Source organism: Ipomoea nil, unplaced genomic scaffold, assembly GCF_001879475.1.
Source record: "Ipomoea nil cultivar Tokyo-kokei standard unplaced genomic scaffold, Asagao_1.1 scaffold2482, whole genome shotgun sequence".
Lineage (NCBI taxonomy): Eukaryota > Viridiplantae > Streptophyta > Magnoliopsida > Solanales > Convolvulaceae > Ipomoea > Ipomoea nil.
In genome coordinates, this window is record NW_017618910.1 from 608,298 (window position 1) to 631,065 (window position 22,768).

The 22,768-nt window shown below is 45.4% G+C and overlaps 1 long non-coding RNA gene across 1 annotated transcript; it reads left to right on the forward strand.

Annotated features, from left to right (window-relative positions):
• The first annotated feature begins 14,878 nt into the window (after positions 1-14,878).
• LOC109153401 lies at positions 14,879-15,253 on the forward strand. The gene is made up of 3 exons (XR_002049503.1): positions 14,879-14,902; positions 14,982-15,080; positions 15,176-15,253. It is a non-coding gene; the product is annotated as an uncharacterized LOC109153401 (long non-coding RNA).
• Positions 15,254-22,768: the final 7,515 nt, after the last annotated feature.

Genomic DNA, 22,768 nt, shown 5'->3' on the forward strand with positions numbered 1-22,768 from the left:
CTACTCCTAGCGACGAATTAGAAAAATCAGTCGCTAAGAAATCTTTTAAAAAAATTGGTTTAAACATTTAACGACAGACATAACAGTCCGTTGCTAAGGAAATCTTCCGAAAAACCATGTAGACATCTTAGCGACGGATTTGTCAGTCCGTTGCTATACAAACGATACCCAAAAACTATCTTAGAAATCTTAGCGACGGATATCACAGTCCGTCGTTATATAGCGACGGATCCACATATCCGTCGCTAAGATTTCTTAACCCGTTCAAATTTTAGCGACGGATATCCGTATCCGTCGCTAGACTTGAATCAGGATACATGCCACTTGAAAGATTGGCAACGGAACTTTATTTCCGTCGCTAGTCTGTAGCTATTAAAAATAAAAAATTAACCCGCGAAATTTTCGTCGCAAATCCGTCGCTAATCTCTCTCTCTAAGTTTGCGCCAAAAATTCCCGCTAATAATAGCTACGTATTTAATGACAACAATGTTCCGTCGCCAATCCGTAGCTAGTCCGTCGCTATAGTTCTATTTCACAAAAAATTTAAATCGGTCACTAAGTTGTCGCTATTCCGTCGCTAAGTCGGTCGTTATTTCCGCGTTTTTTTGTAGTGACAATTGTTCATTTTAAAGGTAAATCATATTTCTTTATTAAGATGCTTTAAAATGTATTAATTTTTACTACCTATTCTAAATTTATTCCTTAAATAAACTATTAATTTCTCTATCCACAAGAACATGTTCAACAATAATGGTTGAATAAAAAGTACCTCGAGCAAAACACCTAACAGGGCGTTTTGTTGGAGAGGGGAATTACGTGGGAAAGTAATTGCAATTCCATGGGAGATGAATTACTAGGAATAAAGTGGGAATTTAAATTCCAGTGTTTGGTTTACGAGAATATAATTACTGGGAATTTCAATTCCAATGTTTGGTATACATGATAATTGAAAATGAATAAGTAGTATAAAGTCAAAAATGTCCATTGGTGTTATTAGGCATTAATTTTAGGTTAAAAAAGGAAGGGGTAATTTTGACTCATCACTAACTTTTTTTCTTCCTAAAATCCCAGGAATTAAAATCACAGGGGGACCATGGGATTTTAGTTCCATGAAAATGGAGAATTGCAATTCCTTTCAACCAAATAAGGGAATTTTGTGGCTTTAGAATTATGTGGGAATTAAGTGGGAAGGGAATTTAAATTCCCTTCAACCAAACGCCCTGTAAAGGACTGATATGCTTTTATGATGATAATAATATGTAAATGAATAAATGATAATTAGATTATTATCTTACATAACTCCATTTAAAACTCATTATTAAAAATGCCAATGTAAGGTAATAGAACAGAGTGACACACTTGACACATCGAAAAGATATCTTGATCAGTTATGAGAATTTACTTTACCCACTTGGTCACTCTTTTTGGCTATTTTAGCTCTCTTTTTTCTATTGATGAATGTGATAAATTAACTTTTCTTTAACATTTTTAGAATAAGGAAATTATCCAAATACTCTTTAAAATATGTTAATTTTATCATTTTAATTCTCAACTTACAATTTAGTCCGATTATATTCTTAACTAGTAATTCACCGCGCGATGCACGGAAAATTTTTTTGTTATTATAAATATAAAATAAAAAATAGAAAAACTAAAATATTTTAAATTATTTAATATAATAATATTTTTAACTTCCTGATGGTTTTTGGGTTTTCAGGCCCAAGGAGGTCCAACACAACCTTTAGCTGGAGGATACACCTTTCAATAAAATGAGTGTCTCAAAAGGAAGAAAGTGCTTGCTTAGAATCTCTTCTATTCCTCTCCGGGTCCTCTCTCGTGTCTACCTCTACAAGAGTGGAGGAGCCTTTATATAGCGGCTCCTCCCCCACTGACTTGAAAGCCCTTAATTGCCGACTTCAAGACTAATTAAAATATCGAGCCGTTGGTCGCCTTTACTGAGTCGGCCAACGGCTCTCTCAAGCTCATAACAGCCGGACCAAGTCTAATCTTTTAATGCTCTGACGGTTCCCTGTTTAAGAGTCTCTTTGATGATCTTAACGGCTCCTTGAGCCGAGTCTTTCCCTGGGCTTGGGGTCTGGCCGGCTCCTCGCCCTCGGCCCAAGCTCCTGCTGGGCTCTTCTTTAGCAATCCTGAGCTAGGTCCCCATACTTGGGCTGGCCGGGCCGATTCCTGGACTCGGCCCAAGCACCCTCCGGGTTCTCCCGATGCTAGCCCACCTTTCCCGCCTTGGGCTCTCTTCTTTGGGCCAATCTTTCTTGGGCCGGGGTCCTCACCCCATCAACTAGTCCCTCACTTTTCCATACCCGGTCCGCTAACCTGGGTTTGGAAAAGTAGTAACTGTCCGTCTTCTTCAATCACCGTATCCGTGCCTTGAATAGCCCTCGTAACGCCCGGATTCTCTGCCCTTCTCCCGGATTCTGTGGGACCGTTCGATCCTCCCAGCTTGACATGGCACCTATAAATGTCCTCCCCTTTTCTTCTTCTCATACATAAGTCCAACATGGGTCGTTTACCTCTGAAGGGGAAACGTATTGACTTTGGGTCTCCCTGGCGTCCGCTACCCTCAAAGCGGACTCGTCCTGAAAGAGAGCACAAAAAGAAGACTCCTCGCCCGGCTTCTCAAAGGTCTCCTGCGGGCGCCACTCCCTCGGCTCCTCAGCCGCCGACTCCTTCTCGACGCGAGGTTGCCCCGTCGTCACACCATCCGCCTACTCCCACAACTGCCAGTGTGACTTCTCAGGACGGGTCCTTCGTTGAAGTGGTCGTTCCAGAGCAGCTAACTTTCCGCATGACCTTCTCCATCCCGCTGGATGACTTGGACGGGCCGGTTACGGGCCTAATGAATGATGAGGATTATGTCCGCTACCTGGAGACGTATCCAGATGATGAGGAGCCGATTGTGCCACCACTTATGCCAGCCTTCTGGACTCGTTCTGTCCATCTCCACCTGGACCATCGGGGGATCATTTGGGAGCGGCTCTTCCTCGCCTGGCGAGTGATCGTCTTGGCCGGAGTCGGCCTCACATTTCCGAGGGGTCTTATTTAGGAGCATTTTCATTTTCCTTATTGTAATAAGCTCCTTACTGCTTGTACCCTTCTTCTTAATAAAAATGCTATTTTTTGCCCTATGTTATATTTCGTGTTTTTGTCGCGTACCCATCCGGACGACTGGTCAAGGAGTCGGTCACCTCATCAGGCCCTTTTCAGTCTGACACCTGCAAGATTCCCCGTATCTCGGTGAATCCAATCTTCTCTGCGTGACGTGCGAATCTTGCTCTTCCCGGGCGGATTTGATGGAACTAATCTCTGACAGAGATTCGCGCCATCCGTCTAATCCGGCTCAGTTATGTCAGTCATAATCTTCTGTGATTATCGCCTAGATATTCGCTTTCACTGGGCTATATAAAGACCCTTCAGAGTTGATGCAAATCGCAACACTCTTCATTTTGCGAAAGCACGGCGCTATGAGTTACAGAGATGGTGATCGCCGCTGGTCCATTCGCAACAAGGAGCATGCTCGACTGGAGCAGTTGAGGCAGAAGAGGCTGGCTAATGGATTGTTTGGTGGGCGACTCGGCTTCAGACCCCATTGTGGTGCCCCCAGACATGCTGGACCTGATGTGTAGGAGCCTATCGACGTGGAGATGGAGCCGGTGGTGGAGGATCCAGAACCAATGGTGGAAGAGAAGTGGGAGGCTCCTCCCCTCTTTGGTGTCGCCATGTCGCGAGCGCTCTGGAGAGGCCCTTGCAAATGATTGATGACGGGAAGCCAGCCGTGTATCTGGACGAAATGCCGGAGCCTGAGCCGAGTCCTCTGCCTTTCCGCTCTCAGTACTTCCTGGAAGGCCCTCCGACTGCTCGCCCGTCGACAGAGAAAGAAGCCAAGCCTTGACCCGTTTTTCTCTTGTAACTTGCATTGGCCGAGTTCTGGGCCTTGTAATCTCCGTACTTATTAAATAAACTGTGCTTTTGTGTCCGACTCTACCTTTTCTTATATTTTGTCGACCGACCTCTGGTTTGCGGGACTGACTCCTAGTCTTGCTACGGCGAGACCCTCTTGACGAGGAGTCGCCGAATCTGATTGCCGACCTCGCGACCAGAGTCTCTTCGTGAACTTGGCTTATATCATCCAATGGGCGGGTTCTACCGGGTCGTTCTAGAAGTTTCCAGCTCGTAGCCCGTGGGCCCAGAGGCCATGGCCTACGATGGGCTTCCGGCTTAGCAGGCCGGGTCACTGACGTCCGACCTAGCCTAGGGTATACGCGCTGTTTGCAGGCTAACCCTAGGCCTGAACCGTTGCCCCGCCTTTTGAGGCATTAAATGCGGCGTCCCTTCACATCCTGTCACCTCCACTTCCTCCAACGAGAAGGTGGCACGTGGCCGTCCTTTGGAATTCCCCCCCTTTAAATAGCCACTTCGTCTCTCTTTCATCCTCTTCTCCAGTCTTTCCTTTCAACCTCAACTCGAGCTTCTCCGGCCAATTTGCATTTCCTCCGATCTCTCATCCAACTTAGGTAATGTCTTCTTCTTCGCACTCTTCTTCTTCCCGTCGTTACTCGGTCGACAACCCGGCGGCGACTTCCCCCTCTTCTTCTTCTTCTTCTTCTCCTCCCCGTCGTATGGAACTTCTGGCGGACATTCCATCGACGTCTTCTCTTCCTCCGACCCCTTCTTCTTCGGGGGCGGTTACTCCGATGAGCCCCACTCCTTTAACGACGGTGGCGCTCTGCCGGTGGCACCGGACGCGCGGGGCAAGTTCGATTCAATCGTCCGTCCTTCCGGGCCACCGTCCGTCGTTACTGCGGCAGACCTGGAAATGGCCCAATATCTTCTTGGGCCTTCAGCCATAGTCCTCGCCCCAGAAGGCCGGCAAATTTACGACCCACCCAAGGTTATGTCGGCATTCATTTGCACTCGGTTGCCTTTGGCTTTCGAGTTCCTCCGTGTCCTTTCCTTTCCCTTTTTTATCGCCATTACAACTTAGTTCCGGGCCAATTAGTGCCCAATTCTCACCGACTCCTCACCTGCTTCGTCAACCTCTGCCACTGGTGGTTGTGCGAGCCGGATCTAGACCTGTTCCGGTATCTTTTTACCGTGAACAAGGTCGGCTCACACTCGCCGGGCTTTGTTCAAGTTCGCTCGCCGGGGGCGACAGCTTTTCGAGGGGTTGTCCGACTCCATTAAGGACTGGAAGCTCCTCTATTTCTTTGTCCGACCTGCTTTCTCTTTCTTCACCTTTCCGACCCTGTGGCCGACCGCTCTATTCAAGCCTTGCTCTCGGCGTGCCGTCCCTACCAACGATGCGGTCCAGGGCGGCGAGTTCTTGAAGGGCTTTGGGCCGTACTCCGTCAAGTACTGGTCCCGAGTCCGGGCCATGGCTAAGCGTGGCTTGCTGCCAGAGGGTGCGGCCACCGTAGGTAGTTTTCATTGCCTATCGTTCCTCTTCTTCTGTCTCATTCCGACTCGGAATACTTATGACTTTCCTTTCTTTCGCAGGTCCGTACGACTTCGACTCCTCAGTTCCGACGAGGCTGCTGAACCGACTCCAGAGATGACGGACAGAGCTGAAAAGATGAGGCGTCGGCTGACCAGCGCGCTTCCGGCACTGCTGCTGCCTCTTCCTCCAACCGTCGCCGGCTCCAAGGTCGACTCCTCCACTACCACATAACGTGGTCGACCTGACGCCGTCGCCCGTCGTGTCGCCGACTCGACAACGCCTCTTCCTCAATCTGAGAGTCCGAGCTCCAAACGGCCGGCCGAGCAGACGGACATGCCGGCTCCGAAGAAGATCCGGTTGAGCCACGAGGTGGACGAGGATGCCCAGATCTGGCAAGGCAACTCCTCCGTCCGCAAGTGGGCCTCGAACGTCCTTCTCCCCAAGGACGTGGCGGTGACTGGTGGCCTGGGGGACGAGGTCATCATTGAGGCCTCGCTACGCCAATCATACCGCGTAAGTGTTTCCGACTCGTCTCTTTTCCATTCTTTTTTCTTTCACTATCTGACTTCTGGTTTGCCTTGCAGAACCTCACCTTCCAAATGGAGATGAGTAAGCGACTGAGGGAGTACAAGACCGGGCTGAAGTCTATGGCTGTCCGAGTGCACCAAACGGAGGAGGCCTTCTTGGAGGAGCAAGCTAAGCACGCCAAGGCGGTGGAGGTGCATAACTCCGAGATGCTGAGGGTCACTCGTCAGTGGGAGGAGGAGCGAGACAAGGTGGCGACCATTGCCGCGACCTCGGTGGAAGACTACAAGAAGTCGGCGTCCTTCGAGGCGGACGTGAAGGCGGCGATAGAGGCCGACAGAAGGAGATCGCCAAGGCGTGGCTGGCGACGCCGGAAGGTGACGACTTCCTTCTGGATTTGGGCGAGCGCGACTATCGCCTCGGCTTCCGCGAGGCGCAAACAGAAATCCACTCCGCCCTGCTGGTCCGCGACTCCTCTTTACCCCCGAGAGCTGGGGCCTTAAGCCGGTGATAGACGCTCTCCCGGCGGCTGAAGGTCCGGCGGCGGCTGCTGATCCGGTGGCTCTCCCTGCGGCGGCTCCTCCCAATCTCACTGAGTCCTCCCCTCAGGCAGAGGACCCTTTTTCTGTTCCTCCCGCTGGACCAACGGCAGGGGCACAAGTTGAAGGGTCGATGTCGACACCCCCCCCAGTAGTTTAGGGCTATTCTTTTAGGATAGTCCCTTTTGTAAAAGCTGGCCTCCTCGGGCCTTTTTTAACTTTAATGAAATTCCCATTTTCTCTTTCTTCCGTGTTATCTTGGACTCGACGCTTTTCTTTAACCTTTTAGGGTTCTGTAAATCGGAGAAACATCCTTAAGGCATCGGGCCCTGCTAACTCTGAGGGACGACTTAGGATCGATGCCTTGATAACTCTTCGGGTGCTTCCCGCAGTTGAGGCGACTCCTTTTAGCCTTTCTCGGAAACGACTAAGGGGCCCTTGTTTCCTAACTTTCTCTCGCCGAATCCCTCAGTCGAGGCGACTTAGGCTTTTTCTTTCTCAGAAACGTTAGGGTCAGTGCCCCATAGTTTCTTTATATACTCGCCGAGTCCCTCAGTCGAGGCGACTCCTCTTGGTTTTTCACGGAAACGACTAAGGGCCTGGCCCTTGTTTCCTAACTTTCTCCGCCGAGTCCCTCAGTCGAGGCGACCCCTTAGGCTTTTTCTTTCTCAGAAACGTTTAGGGTCAGTGCCCATAGTTTCTTTATATACTCGCCGAGTCCCTCAGTCGAGGCGACTCCTCTTGGCTTTTTCACGGAAACGACTAAGGGTCTGGGCCCTTGTTTCCTAACTTTCTCTCGCCGAGTCCTCTCAGTCGAGGCGACCCCTTAGGCTTTTTCTTTCTCAGAAACGTTTAGGGTCAGTGCCCCATAGTTTCTTTATATACTCGCCGAGTCCCTCAGTCGAGGCGACTCCTCTTGGCTTTTTCACGGAAACGACTAAGGGTCTGGGCCCTTGTTTCCTAACTTTCTCTCGCCGAGTCCCTCAGTCGAGGCGACCCCTTAGGCTTTTTCTTCTCAGAAACGTTTAGGGTCAGTGCCCCATAGTTTCTTTATATACTCGCCGAGTCCTCAGTCGAGGCGACTCCTCTTGGCTTTTTCACGGAAACGACTAAGGGTCTGGGCCCTTGTTTCCTAACTTTCTCTCGCCGAGTCCCTCAGTCGAGGCGACCCTTAGGCTTTTTCTTTCTCAGAAACGTTTAGGGTCAGTGCCCCATAGTTTCTTTATATACTCGCCGAGTCCTCAGTCGAGGCGACTCCTCTTGGCTTTTTCACGGAAACGACTAAGGGTCTGGCCCTTGTTTCCTAACTTTCTCTCGCGAGTCCAGGCGGTAGTTAACAGTAATTCGTATTCTTTTATTCAAGTCGTTTAAGACCCTCGGGCCTATACATGGCCTAACCTTTTCTACTGATAGAACTTCTTCAAGTGGATGACGTTCCAGATCGGTCTACGGGCCTGCCTTCCAGAGTTTCGAGCTTGTAGGTGCTGGCCTGGACCACCGCGGTAATGCGATAGTGTCCTTCCCACTTTACCGCAAACTTTCCACCTTCCGTGGCTGGCTTGCTTGCCGGTCTCGTAGTACGAGATTGCCCGACCTGGAAGGTTCGTGGGCGAATCCTTCGATCGCGATATCTCTTTACTGCTTGTTGATACTCGACTATCCGAGCATTCGCGGCTTCTCATCTTTCTTCTAGGAAATTTTTCTCAATTCGAAGATTTTCCTCATTTTCCGTGTCGGAATAAGTGTGGACCCGGTGAGTGGGTTCGACCACTTCAATCGGGACCTTGGCTTCGAAGCCGTACGCGAGGAGAATGGACTTTCTCCGATCGCTCGCCGCTGCGTGGTGCGATAAGCCCATAGGACTCGGTCGAGCTCATCCGCCCAATTTCCTCTTATGTCTTCCAATCTCTTTCGGATTCCGTCCACTATGGTCCGATTCACATTTTCGACCTGCCCGTTGGCCTGCGGATACGCCACGGAGACCTTGGTATGCGGATATCGTGTCGGCGACAGAAGTCAGCAAACGCCTAGCAGTCGAACTGTCGCCCATTGTCGTTGACAATATGCCCGGGCAAGCCGAAGCGGCAAATCACCCTCTTCCATAGGAAGCGTCGGCATTGGTACTCGGTTATAGTGGTCAACGGTTCAGCCTCGACCCACTTGGTGAAGTAGTCGATAGCCACGACACAAAATTTCAGGCCCCCGGGGGCTACCGGTAATGGGCCAAATAAGTCGATTCCCCACTTAGCAAATGGGATAGCCGTGGTGACCGGTGTGTAGAAGGTAGCCGGCCGAGTGTCCTTTCTGGCGAACGCCTGACAAATGCCACATTTGGAAATCCACTCGATGCAATCTCGCATCATAGTCGGCCGATAATACCCCTGGACGACTAACTTGCGGGCGAGCGTGTGGGCGCCCTGGTGTGCGGCGCAGATGCCTCTATGAGCTTCGTCCATTATTTTCTCGGCCTCGGGCCTGAGCAAGCATCTCAACAAAGGACCTCCGAATGACCGTTTGTACAGTTGTCCATCAATAATCTCGAAAGAAGGGGCTTTTCGTCGGACCCTGGCGGCGACCCCCGGATCTTCCGGTAATTCGCCTGCTTCTTTGAATCGCCGAATGTCCTCTATCCAGAACATCTCGGGGTTTTCTTCCTGTCCCATTCCTTGCCGGTTACCTGCTGGACTTCTAATGTCGTTTCCTCGATACTCGGTCGATCCAGTTCCTCCTTCTAGCAGATCTTCACAAGGTGGTCCGGTACTCCCTCTAAGGCAATCTTAGATAATATGTCGGCTTCTACGTTATCTGCCCTGGCGATATATTCTATCTCGTAGGCTCCAAACTCCTTTAGCATCCCAACCGCCCGCTCTTTATATAAAGTCAGCCGCGGCTCTTAGCCTCACACACGCCGGATATTTGCCCAACCACCAACCTGGAGTCAATCTTGATTCTCAGTCGCTCGACTCCTAGGGTCTTGGCGAGGCGGAGACCATTCAGCACAGCTTCGTATTCGGCTTCGTTGTTGGATGTCGGGAACAAGTAGCTTAAGGCGTAGTACAGCCGGAATCCCTCCGGGTGATGAGCATAATTCCACCCCCGCAATGTCGTCGACTCGATGCTCCGTCCGCGTGCATTTCCCACCACTCGCCTAAATTGGTCTCAGTGGCATGCTCCTTCTCTTCTTCGCTCGCCGTGCACTCGACCAAGAAGTCGGCCAAGGCTTGACCTTTTATGGAAGGTCGGGACTGGTACTCAATCCCATACTGGGTTAATTCCACGACCCATTTCACCAGTCGGCCAGACGACGAGGGGTTTCGCAGGACACTCCCAAGCGGTTGGTCAGTCAACACTCGAACGGTGTGGGCTTGGAAGTACGGTGCTAGCATCCGCACGGTGATCACCAACGCGTATACAATCTTTTCCAGGGCGGTGTACCGTGACTCGGCGGCCTTCAGGGAGCGGCTTACGTAATAAACCGGGTGCTGAACGCGCTCCTTTTCTCGAACTAGCACCGAACTCACCGCCTTAGAGGAGGCGGCTAAGTACAAAAGTAAGGGCTCGCCGGCCTGGGGAGTAGACAATACCGGAGGTGTTGAAAGATATTGCTTCAGCTCTTCGAACGACTGCTGACACTCGGCGGTCCAAGTAAATCCTTCCTTCTTCTTCATGGCCTCGAAGAAAGGCACAGTCTTATCCGTCGCCTTGCTCAGGAAGCGGCTAAGGGCGGCCAGTCGGCTAGTTCAACCGTTGCAAGTCTTTTACGGTGCGGGAGGCTGCATGTCGATGATGGCCTGCACCTTCTCAGGGTTAGGCTCAATACCTCGCTTTGTGACCATATAGCCCAAGAATTTTCCACCCTGCACGGCAAAAGCACACTTCTTGGGATTCAGCCGGAGATTGTATCTTATCATCACTTAAAACAGTCGGCCAGATCTTCCGCATGCTTGCTCTCTTCTGGCTCTTGACGAGCATGTCATCGACGTATGCGGCCATCGATTTTCCCAGCAAGTGCTGGAACAGTCGGGCCACCATTCGCGTGTAAGTGGCTCCAGCATTCTTAAGCCCGAAGGGCATGACTCGATAGCAATAGACCCCATCCGGTGTTAGAAACGCGGTCTTTTCTTCGTCCGCCGAATGCATGAAGATCTGGTGGTACCCCCTGAAGGCATCCATGAAGGCTGACCCGGCGGTCTCATCAACCAACTGATTAATTCGCGCAAATGGAACGGGTCCTTAGGGCAAGTCTTATTGAGGTCGGTATAATCGACGCACATCCGCCACGCCGGGGTTTGGTACAAGAACCACGGTTGCCAGCCACTCCGGGTATTTGACCTCTCGGACATGTCCGGCCGCTAGCAGCGTGCTTACCTCCTTTTTTACGAATTCTCTCCGATCGTTGGCCAGGTACCGCTTCTTTTGTGCGACTGGTCGATGCTCGGGGTCTTACAGCGAGTCGATGCGATATAAATGGATCGATCGACACCGGGATGTCCTCTGGACCCCAGGCGAAAACCATCCGGTGTTCCCGGAGCACTTTTATGATTTCTCCTCTTACCTCCTGAGGGAGGCCGACTCTGATTCGGACCTGCCTGTCCGGTGTTCAGGATCAATCTCGACTTCCTCCAGCTCAACAGCCGGCTCCGGGCGAGGTATCATTGTTTTCTTGGGCCTTTCCGTGATCTCATGACCTGCGTCTCGCGCTTGCCCATCCCTCGGCAGGCTTGCAGGTAACAATCTCGGGCGACTTTCCGATCGCAGCGCACCGTACCTATCCCATTCGGCGTACGGAATTTCAGGCAGAGGTGTTCGATTGAAATCAGAGCTCCTAGATCCTCTAAAACCCGGTCGTCCGAGTATAGCGTTATGCGAGCAGGTCAAATTCACCAGGATGAATTTCATACTGAGCTTCTGTATATCGGGGTAACTGCTAAGCTCAACTGGTAGGGTGATGGATCCTTCCGCCTCCACCGAGTCCCCAGTGAAGCCGACAAGGGGAGTTTTGACGGGATTTAGCTGTTCTCGGGTCAATCCCATTTAATGAAGGTCTCCAGTATAGCACGTTGACGCTGTTCCCGGTATCGACCAGGATTCGTGGCGAACGACTACCCCCTTGATATCCATGGCTATTACCAGCGCGTCTCGATGCGGCGTCTCTTCAGCCGGTAAATCCCTATCGGTGAAATGATGGCTCTCGGCACACCTTCTTGGAGTTCTCCTCGCGCCCATACACCGTCCCAACATACAGCTGTCGAGCCCAGGCCTTTCGAGTGTTTGCCGAGTCTCCACCTTCCGGCCCGCCAACTATCATGTTGATAACCGGCTTTTGGCGCCACTGGGCCTCGTCTTCTTCGGATGCCGAATTCTTGCCCAGTCCGCTCTCGGCGCAGCGGCGGGATCCTCGTCCCTCGATTGGCCGACCTCCACCTCCATTGATTAGGAGGCGGGGTTCCTTGCTGGATGATACCCTCCATGATCTTCTTCAGGTTAAAAGCATTCTTCTGTGCTGTGGGTATAAGATTTATGGTAACGACAGTATTTAGAGATCTTACCCGTCTCCTCGCTCGTGGCACGGTCGTCAATTGGTGGAGGCGGCGGCGGGCGACCGCTTGTATTTCATGCATCGGCCACTCGGGAGCCGGCCGGTAGGGTGTACGGCGGGCCTGTCATAAGGTCGCCTGACTTCGGGTCGTCGGTTACGTCCGGCGCCTTTCCTTGGTTTCGGCTCGCGTTCTCTTTCCGCCGGCGGATCCGCCGACTTCACGTTGTCGTTTGTGTTTCATAGCCTGCTCTGTGTTGGCCCTCTTGTTTGCCATGTGAATGGCTTCCGCGTAGGTAGCCGAGCGGTTGTCCCGCAGATCTCGTTATAGCTGACCGGACCGCAAGGACTCGATGAAGAAGGTGAGTGCCGTCTGGTCCTCGACCTCCTCTATAGACTGGATTTCCTTCTGCCAGCGAGCCCAGATAAGTTTTCAAGGACTCGCCTTCATCCTGATGAATGTCGCCCAGGTGTGTCAGGTCTTTTTGTGGTTTGATATTAGCGGCATAATGGCTCATGAAGCGGTCCGCTAGCTCTTCGAAGCTACGAATCGACCCTGGTGGTTGTGCCACTAGCCACCTCTGTGCCGGTCCTTTTAACATGGGCAGAAAAGCGCGACACATGACCGGGTCCCGAACTCCCAAGACCTGCATCTTGGCTTGGTAGCTTAGCAAATGCTCTCGATGATCGCCGGTCCCATCGAACGTGGCCTGCTCCGGGAACTTGAAATCACCCGGTATCTTAAAGGCCATGACCTCGTCCGAGAAGGGTAGGGCGGTTAATAACGTACGTCCTGGGGATTTGGCTTTTCCCTCCATCTGTTCTTTCAAATTTCGCACTTCTTGGACTAAGTTTGCCACTTCGACCCTCTCCCGGGTGTGGTTTCCTGTTGATTCCGTGCTCTCACCGACCTCAGACTCGGCCGGTTGGTCGTGGTTGTGGACGGGCTGCTCTACACGGCGAGTTTCAGTCCTGGTTCTTTTGGTACGGTTCTTCTCACGTGCAGTTTGCCGACCGCGAGCAGCTAACGGGGCACGACTGGGTTCCCTCCGACCCAGTCGTTCTCTTGCCGACTGTCGTCCGGCGCTCGACCCAACCGAGAATGAATGGACTGTACCGGCTGGCTCTCGGCCTGGCGGTTCGGTTGCCGGTCATCGGGCCTATGAGACGGCTGCTGATTGCGAGTGACGGATCGTTCTCTTATTCCTCAGCTCGCCTCGGCGCATGCACGCCCAATCGCACGTAATTGCTCAGGCGTAAACTGCACCTGAGGCGGCTATTGATTCATCGGTGGTGTCGGTGGCGGTGTTGTCTCGTTTTCCCGGCTCCGGGTGTTTCTCCGATTCAATTGATTTCTCAAGTCCGCCCCCAGTCTGTTATCGTGTCGGCTCGATTGTTCCTCACTTCCTGCCATGTCAGGAGTTTTTCTTATTCGTCTGAGATTCTTCTTGTCGTTTCCAGAACTCGCCTTGCTCAGGAAGACACGCGACTCTTAGTTTCAATCCCACAGACGGCGCCAGTGATGGTTTTGGGTTTTCAGGCCCAAGGAGGTCCAACACAACCTTTAGCTGGAGGATACACCTTTCAATAAAATGAGTGTCTCAAAGGAAAGAAAGTGCTTGCTTAGAATCTCTTCTATTCCCTCTCCGGGTCCTCTTCTGTGTCTGTCCTCTACAAGAGTGGAGGAGCCTTTATATAGCGGCTCCTCCCCCACTGACTTGAAGGCCTTTACTAGCCGACTTCAAGACTAATTAAGTATCGAGCCGTTGGTCGCCTTTACTGAGTCGGCCAACGGCTCTATCAAGCTCGTAACAGCCGGACCAAGTCCAGCCTTTTAATGCTCTAACGGTTCCTTATTTAAGAGTCTCTTTGATGATCCCAACGGCTCCTTGAGCCGGGTCTCTCTCTGGGTTTGGGGCCTGGCCGACTCCTCGCCCTCGACCCAAGCTCCTGCTGGGCTCTTCTTAGCAATCCCGAGCTAGGTCCCCGTGCTTGGGCCTGGGCCGATTCCTGGACTCGGCCCAAGCACCCACTGGGCTTCTCCTGACACAAGCCCACCTTTCCCATCTTGGGCTCTCCTTTGGGCCAATCTTTCGTGGGCCGGGTCCTCACCCCATCAGCAGCTTTGAAGAAAGGAGAAAAACATGATATTGTATTCTACAACAATTGTCCAGTGGAAAAAAATCATCTATATTGGTCAAGACATAGGAAAAATCCTGCGTGATCGAAATATTTGTCCAATGCAAGTGCTTTCATGGAAGGATATACAAAACACAGAAAAGCAGCGCATGTGGGAAACAGTAAAGGTATTAAGTTAATAGTGCCAAACAATCAAAATATTTCTATGCATTAGTTATTTAACATTATTTACAAATTTAATAATTGTGTGTTGATATTTAAATTAAAAGATTTATGTATTCTTACAAATTCTTATAGGAATGTTTTGATAATCCCAATATTGAATTATACCATGATGATACCCTAGAGCATATGTGTACTTTGTGGACAAATTGGAGGTAAGTTTTGAATGAAAAATTTGTGAGGCCCTTGCAAAAGTAAGATTGAGACTTTAAAAAATGTTCCACCTAAAGTAAATGTTGAAGATTGGAAGTTGCCTGTCACTAACAAGTTTATGATAGAAAAGTTTCAGGTATGCTTTTATAGAAAAGATGGTTTTACATATTATAAAATTTATTTATTTTATTTAAATAATTAGTTTCATTTGAAATTCATGCAGAAGATCAATGAACAAAATACTAAGAATAGGTCTGCATTAGATATGTGAATGCATCATCGCACAGGGAATGAACCACACCGCCACATAGAGAAATCATATATGAAAATGTACTAATTAAACTATACTTGTGGTAGTTATCTATGAAGTTCTTCACCTAAAATGACTTTTTTTTTCCTCAATTTATAGGGAGGTAAAGATTCAACACCACCTGAGTTGAGAGTAATTTTCTTAAAGACAAGATGCAAAAATGAAAAACTAAATGGGACGAGAGAAAAAGCAAAATATGTAAATATCATTATTTAGTCCCTTTGCATAATATTGTTTATTTTTTATCTTGATACCTTTTCATTTACTTTTGACTATTGTAAAACTTTTTATAGGATGAAATTGTGAAGACTATTATGATCAATCCATCACTTTCAAACCTTGAGGTTGTTGAAAAACATTTTAGACAGCAGCGCCATGGTCATGTATATATAGCTATGGGGGTGGAGTAAAGCGAAATAATTTTAATGACTCTAAATCTACTTATATCAAAGAGTTAGAGGCTAAGCTCCATGAGAATGATGAAGAAAACCGTGACCTTAAGAGTCACATGAATGTATTTGAAAGTAGGTTGATCCGAATAGAAAATAGAGATTTACCATCACTTGGAACTGTAACTAGTGATGACATTCAACAGGTACATAAAGTTAATTGAGACAAAAATTTAGTTGTTGCTTATTATATAAAGAAATACAGATTAACTAACTTGTGTTATTTTTGGATTTCATTGTACCAAATGACTATATTTTTATATCGTTGCAGGGTGCTTAGAACTCAAGATATTAACATTGTTTCTTTTGACTTTAGTATTAAGGTAAAATACAAATTTCTATTACTTTAACGAGTATATGTATATATATATATATATATATATATATATATATATATATATATATATATATATATATATATATATATATATATATATATATATATATATATATATATAAGTTGTGACTTTTAGAAAATTTTGTGTTAGATGACTTCTAGGGGCGTATCAAGTTATTTATTTATTTATATTTGTATTAGCATAATGTTATTACCTCCGTTTTGAATATTCTTATATTTTGCATTACAATGTAAGTAACTTCTACTGACAATGTGCTTTTGGATGATGTAAGTGTAAGAATTAAATATATCACATGCAACGTATAATATGTGATAATAGGATCGCACTAACCTCCTACCACAGTTCTTGTGTTGATGATGGTTGAATGATCTAGACTGCTGCAGAGTTTACATGAGTGTTTTATCTCTCACTTCTACTCAACTCTCTCTAGATGGTGTATGAGGTATTTAATGTGAGCAGTGAGAGGACTAGTGACCTTATATAACCACTGGTCATCATTGTGGTTGTTGTATGTTTTTAGGTCTCCTAAACCCTAACCAGACTCCAAACCATAATGGAAGTCTAGTTATTAAGTTATTAGTGTTGCACCATATATCAAATACGTACTTAATATTATCATAACTTATCTTAATGTTATAATAATGATAACAGGAAAATGTTACATTCTCCCACTTGGTGTAAATACTATAACTCAATAACAGAAAACACCAATCATAGTGATATGTTCTCATTAGCACGAGTAGTATCCATTATGATCAAATGCAAACTTCCCTTGAGCACTTAATTAGGAAACAAAACTTAATGAAACAAACCATATGTTTATTTCTAGTTCAACTGAAGTACATTTTCTCAGTAATATAAAGCAAATGAAGGTGTACACACTTAATTGAGAAAAATGTCTGAATGCCAAAGAATTTCATTGAAACTGAATGTATATATACAAATTACAAAGTGGATGAAAGTCACATTTTCTGAACCAGATCCTTGAATTTAAATGGAGGCATGCCTTTAGTCAAGGGATCTGCTAACATCAGCGCAGTATTAATGTGTTCAATGAATACAACTTTATTTTTACACGCTCCCTAATGGCTAAGAACTTGATGTCGATGTGCTTACTCCGACTCCACTTTTGTCGTTCTTAGCTAGGAAGACTGAAACTGAGTTGTCACAATAGACTTTCAACGACTTAGATATAGAGTCCATAATTCTAAGCCCAGAGATAAAATTCTTTAGCCACACACCTTGTGAAGTAGCCTCGAAACCGGAAACGAACTCGGCTTCCATGGTAGAAATAGCTATTAAGGACTGTTTAACAGTTCTCCATGAAATAGCCCCACCGGCTATGGTAAAGACGTACCTTGAAGTTGACTTTTGAGAGTCAACACAGCCAACGAAGTCCGCATAAGAATAACCGACAAAATGTAAATAGTCCGTCTGCCCAAACCCAAAAGCTGGTAACCTTTGGTTCCTTTTAGATACCTTAGAACCCTCTCTATAGCTCTCCAATGGTCTAACCCCGGATTGTGCTGGTAAAGTCCGACCATTCCGACCGCAAAAGCAATGTCCGGCCTTATACAGACTTGAATATATCCAAGACATCCAACCGCTGCAGCATAAGGGATGTTCTCCATGAATTCTTTCTCCAAATCATTTTTTTGGACATTGGTCCAAACTGAATTTGTTCCCCTTAGCTATGGGAGCAACGTCAGGTGAACAATTTTGCATCTGAAATCTCTCTAAAACTTTGTTTAGGTTTCTTGAGATAAAACCAGTATACCTCAGGTCCTATCTCTGTGAATTTTAATGCCAATAACATAAGAGGAATCACCCATATCCTTCATATCAAAGTTCTTAGAAAGAAATTGTTTGACATCACGAGGCATCCATTTATCATTGGTGGCAAGTAAGATATCATCTACATATAAAACAAGAAAACAAATTTTACTCCCACTCACCTTCTGGTATATACAGTGATCTAAAGGATTTTCAACAAAACTAAATGAATAAATTACCCCATCGAACTTGATATACCATTGATGGGAAGCTTGTTTTAAACCGTATATAGATTTCTTAAGCTTATCTCACCACCCCTAGAAGAGAAACCTTCAAGTTGTTTCATATAAACCTCCTCTTCTAGATCACCATTAAGGAAAGCGGTTTTCACATCCATTTGTTGTAACTCAAGATTAAAATGTGTAACTAATGTCAGAATGATCCAAAGTGAATCTTTCTTTGATACAGGAGAAAACGTCTGCTTGTAATCGATTCCTTCCACTTGAGTAAATCCCTTGGCAACAAGTCGGGTCTTGTATCTCTCAATGTTACCTAATGAGTTTCTTTTAGTCTTAAAGACCCAGCCAATAGCCTTGGCCCGATTAGGCAACTCAACAAGATCCCAAACCACATTGTCCTTCATGGAATTCATTTCATCCTTCATGGCTTCCAACCATGAGTCAGACTGTGCACAACTTGTGGCTTGAGGGTTTAGGGTTTCAAAACGGTAAAGAATTATAAACTGAATTATTCTTTAAGTTAAGATGAAAGAGACCATCAGACAATGCACCAGTACCAACACAAGTAGAATTACAAAATAACTTGAAATAATTGGTATTAAATTCAAATGAATATCCAAAGGGTACAAGTCTCGAAACTGAAACTAAGTTCCTTGAAAAGGTAGGAACATAAAATGTCTTTTCTAACGCCAGTACAAAACCATTGTTCAAAACTAATGTGCAAACTCCGACAGCTTTTACTTGTGATGCAATCTTTTTTCCAGAGAAGATGCAACACTCAGTTCTCGTCGACTGTCTCAGTTTTGTCCCTGCAAAGAGTTTACAATTTGGATTGATGAACCAGAGTCAACCCACCAAGAATTCGTACTAACTTTTGACATATTAGATTCGAAACAAACAAAAGAAGAAGAAATATTACCTTTTTGGGACATCCATTTCTTAAACCTAATACAATCCGTCTTCATGTGTCCCTTTTTTTTACAAAAGAAACACTTCCGTACCTTATTAATATCTGCTTTTGGGTTAATTTCCCCTTAGCAGCCATGTTAGTAGATGCCTTAGACTTTCCACATTTTCTCTTAGGCTTAGTTATGGCCACTAAAGCACTCTCCCCAAGCTCAGTCATAAGCCTTGTTTCCTCTTGAGTACACATGGTGATCAATTCATTGATAGACCATTCCTGCTTATGCGTATTATAGGAAACCTTAAATGTGATGTGATCTTGAGGAAAGATATTTAGTGCAAAATGCACCACAAAAGCATCTGGAAGAGTAATTTCCAACTTCTTTAACTGAGCCGCGATGTCCCTGACTTGCATAATGTGTTTTCACGTGCCTTTGACAGTGGAAAGACGCATATTGATAAACTGCATTATCAGGGTACTGGCCAAAGATTTCTTTGAGTCAACGAATTGTTCATCAATAGCCTTGAGAAAAGGTTTAATTTCATTAATTCCATCAACGGAACCACGACTCACTTTGGAAATTTTTGACTTAATGAGGAGCACGCCTAAGAGATTTGTTGTCTCCCATTGCTCGGATAGCGCTACATCTGCCTCAGTGCTTTCCTCAGTAATCGCGGGAGGTTTCTCGTTGCAGATAGCATAATCAAACCCTAATATTTCCAAATTCAGAAGAATAGCATCTTTCCACTAATTGTGGTTGTCATAGTTAAGGATAGGAACTTCAATAGTTATTGACTGAGTGATAGGTAGAGCTGCTATAAAGAATAATAATGAATGCTTGGTTAGTATTTTTTGAGGCACAAAAAATAGAGAGAGATACTGAAGTACATAATATTACCAATGTAAAATTATGCAAAAGATAAATTCGGATGCCATAAAAATTGCATGTGGACTAAATTTTTACGCATAATGAATCTATCAAAACTGAATGGTGGAAACGGAATGGGTACGATTTGAGTTTTTCCACCCTTAATGACAAAACTACCAAACTATATGCGATACATAATCCTTGTGGGCAAATTATGATAATAGTTTAGTATTTCATCCTAATTAACACTACAAATATAACAAAATTGCATGTGAGCTAAATTTTTCCATATTACGCAGAATTAACTACAATATTCTTGCCTTAACTTTATGTAAGTAAAACCTGATATGCAATTTTGATAAATTAAAGATGATGTGGCTACTCTATAATTGACCAAAATAAAACATAATCGCACTAGCAAGAAAGCCTAATAAACAAACAGATTAAACCAAAATATGATAGACAATCCTTAGGTATACTCACAAGAAAGTTGGTCGAGACGAAGCTCAGTTAAATATTAACTCCTTAGATAGAGTAGCATCGCAAGGGGACTAGTAGCAACAAGGCCTTTAAGCCAAGGCCATAGAACTAGTATTCCTCCCCAAGAAACTTTCATAATTCATGTGTAAGTAAAATCATTTGAGAGATCTAAAGAGTGTAAATTCACCTATGGATAAGGCTTTGAATATGGTAAACTATGAATCGTTTTATGTACTTTATGTGCTTTAAGATCTTTATAAGAGCACGAGTAGAGTAATAACTGAAGAGTAAGAATATGCAAAATCTAACCTTAAAGGAACTAATTCCCCTAAAAGGCACTAAATCATGCATAAGCATATAATTCAGACCTAAAAATGCTCTAAATTTATTCTTAAAGTACATGCTTTTCTACAGGCATAATTATAGCAGTCAAATAATTATTGTAGTAAAGAGATATATATCATGCTCAGATTATGCATATTACTAACTAATACTCCACAATTAAATTGCAATACTTAAGACAATTCAATCTGAAAAACATTATTAAATTAAAATTCAACTGAAAATTGAAACTAAATAATTATTCAAAGTTGAATAATAATTTAATAATAGACTTAATAAAAAAATTCAATTGGATAATTAAATTAGAAGAAGTCCATATATGATGAAGATATTAAACTGAAGGAATCCAAAACCAAAACAGGCCCAGAAAAAAAAAATTAAGGGAGCCCAGGTTTGGCCGAATTGGGCTCATCATCATCTTCTCTAATAGTAAACCTAGAGCACAGACCGATAACACAAGCGACGCCTAGCCATAGAAGATAAACATCAGCCAAAAGGTCACCGACGTCGCCAATAGGAAAGCAGACAGCAGCATCGTCGTCGGGAAACCCAGCGCCGCCACCGCCACCTGGACTCCACGCAACGCCGACGCCACAGCCACGTCGCAAACCAGTCCACCCAAAGGTTCCTCTGCATCGCCATCAAACCGTCTCCAACACCGGAACTCCATTGTTGATTGCAACCGCAGGAGAAAAACGACGGAACAAGTAAAAAAAATGCTTAAATAAAAAAAGTCGTCGCCTCCACCAACAACAATGACCGTCGGCGATGTGACAAAACATGGCGAAGCAGTAGAAAAAATGGTGAAGTAGTAGAAAAAAAATATAATATCCAATTGATTTTTTTTTTTTTTGTTTCTTAATGCGAAAAATTATTTTCAGCAACCTAGAAAATATAATTGTGAACTCAAGAATATTTACATATGTATCTCAATTATACAAATATTTATACAACATATGAAAATATTATATGCAATTAAAAAGAACCAGGCAAAGATTATTTATGGCTCGGATACCAACTGTAAGAATTAAATATATCATATGTAACCTATAATATGTGATAATAGGATCGCACTAACCACCATCAATAGTTCTCGTGTTGATGGTGGTTGAATGATCTGAACTGCTGCAGAGTTTACATGGGTGTTTTGTCTCTAACTTCTACTCAACACTCTCTAGATGGTGTATGAGGTATGTAATGTGAGCAGTGAGAGGACTAGTAACCTTATATAACCACGGGCCATCATTGTGGTTGTTGCATGTCTTTAGGTCTCCTAAACTCTAACCAGACTCCTAACCATATTGGAAGTCTAACTATTAGGTTATTAGTGTTGCACCACATATAAAATACTTAATATTATCATAACTTATCCTAATGTTATTGTAACACCCCCGATTTTTACCACATTTTTAAAACTTAAATTCAAAGGAAAACATCTAATCATCAAGACATAAAGCAAGCGGAAGCTATATAAATTCGGTAAGTGTTATGCCACACCTATCTCAAACTAGGTGCACAGGCGGGAAAACTATCAAGTCAACAAAACATAAAGTGTCTAGGCACACAGGCCGCTAAACTAGGCTCACAGGCCAACAAAAGATAACGTCTAAACATGGTAGCTAATCTATCTAGCGATCCACATCTAGCGCTCTCAGCATCTACTCAAAACATGTAGAATCAAGGGATAACACCCGGTTAGCGAATATTGTTGGTAACCCATCAATACGCGTTAAATAACATATATAGATAGATATAAACAAAACCATTTGGAACGGGAATACAATATATATCGTTTTAAAACCAAAGAGAGAAGTCAACACCAAAGACTCATCAATCACTCTCAAAAGAACCGAGGATCATCATCCTCACCATAACCACAAGACCACAAACATAAGAAACAACACAACTCAGGATGCATCCTACTGATCACAAAGTAGAATACATCATGACATGCTCATAAGCAAAGAATTCACATTCACACAGTAGCAACTACATTCCACAGTGACAACTACATGTCACAAGTATCATAGTTCCAACCTTATGCCCTGTTCCAACCTTATGACTACCACCGGCCTTATTTCGGTTCCAACCATTACCTCCTAGTACCACCCTGTACTTCTGAGTCCAATCTTTTGCCTCCGGGGACCGTCGCCCCCCCCCCCCCCTCTGCGCCGACACTCCTATTCACCACCGATCTCTCAGTACACGAGAGTACCATTAAATATCATATCACAAAACCGCCAATCGCGTGAGCAAAGCCCAAGTAACAAACCACCAATCTCAATCATAGTCACACAAGGTCATCATCGTTACCAAGAAGACTAAGACTCAACAATAGTCTCAATCAAGTGTCAACAAAGGGTACAACGATTTACATACGATCATATCATATGAATCAATCAAGAGATCACAATAAAGACATGAGACCATACTCAACAACAAAGAATTCCAATCCAACACCAAATGATTGTT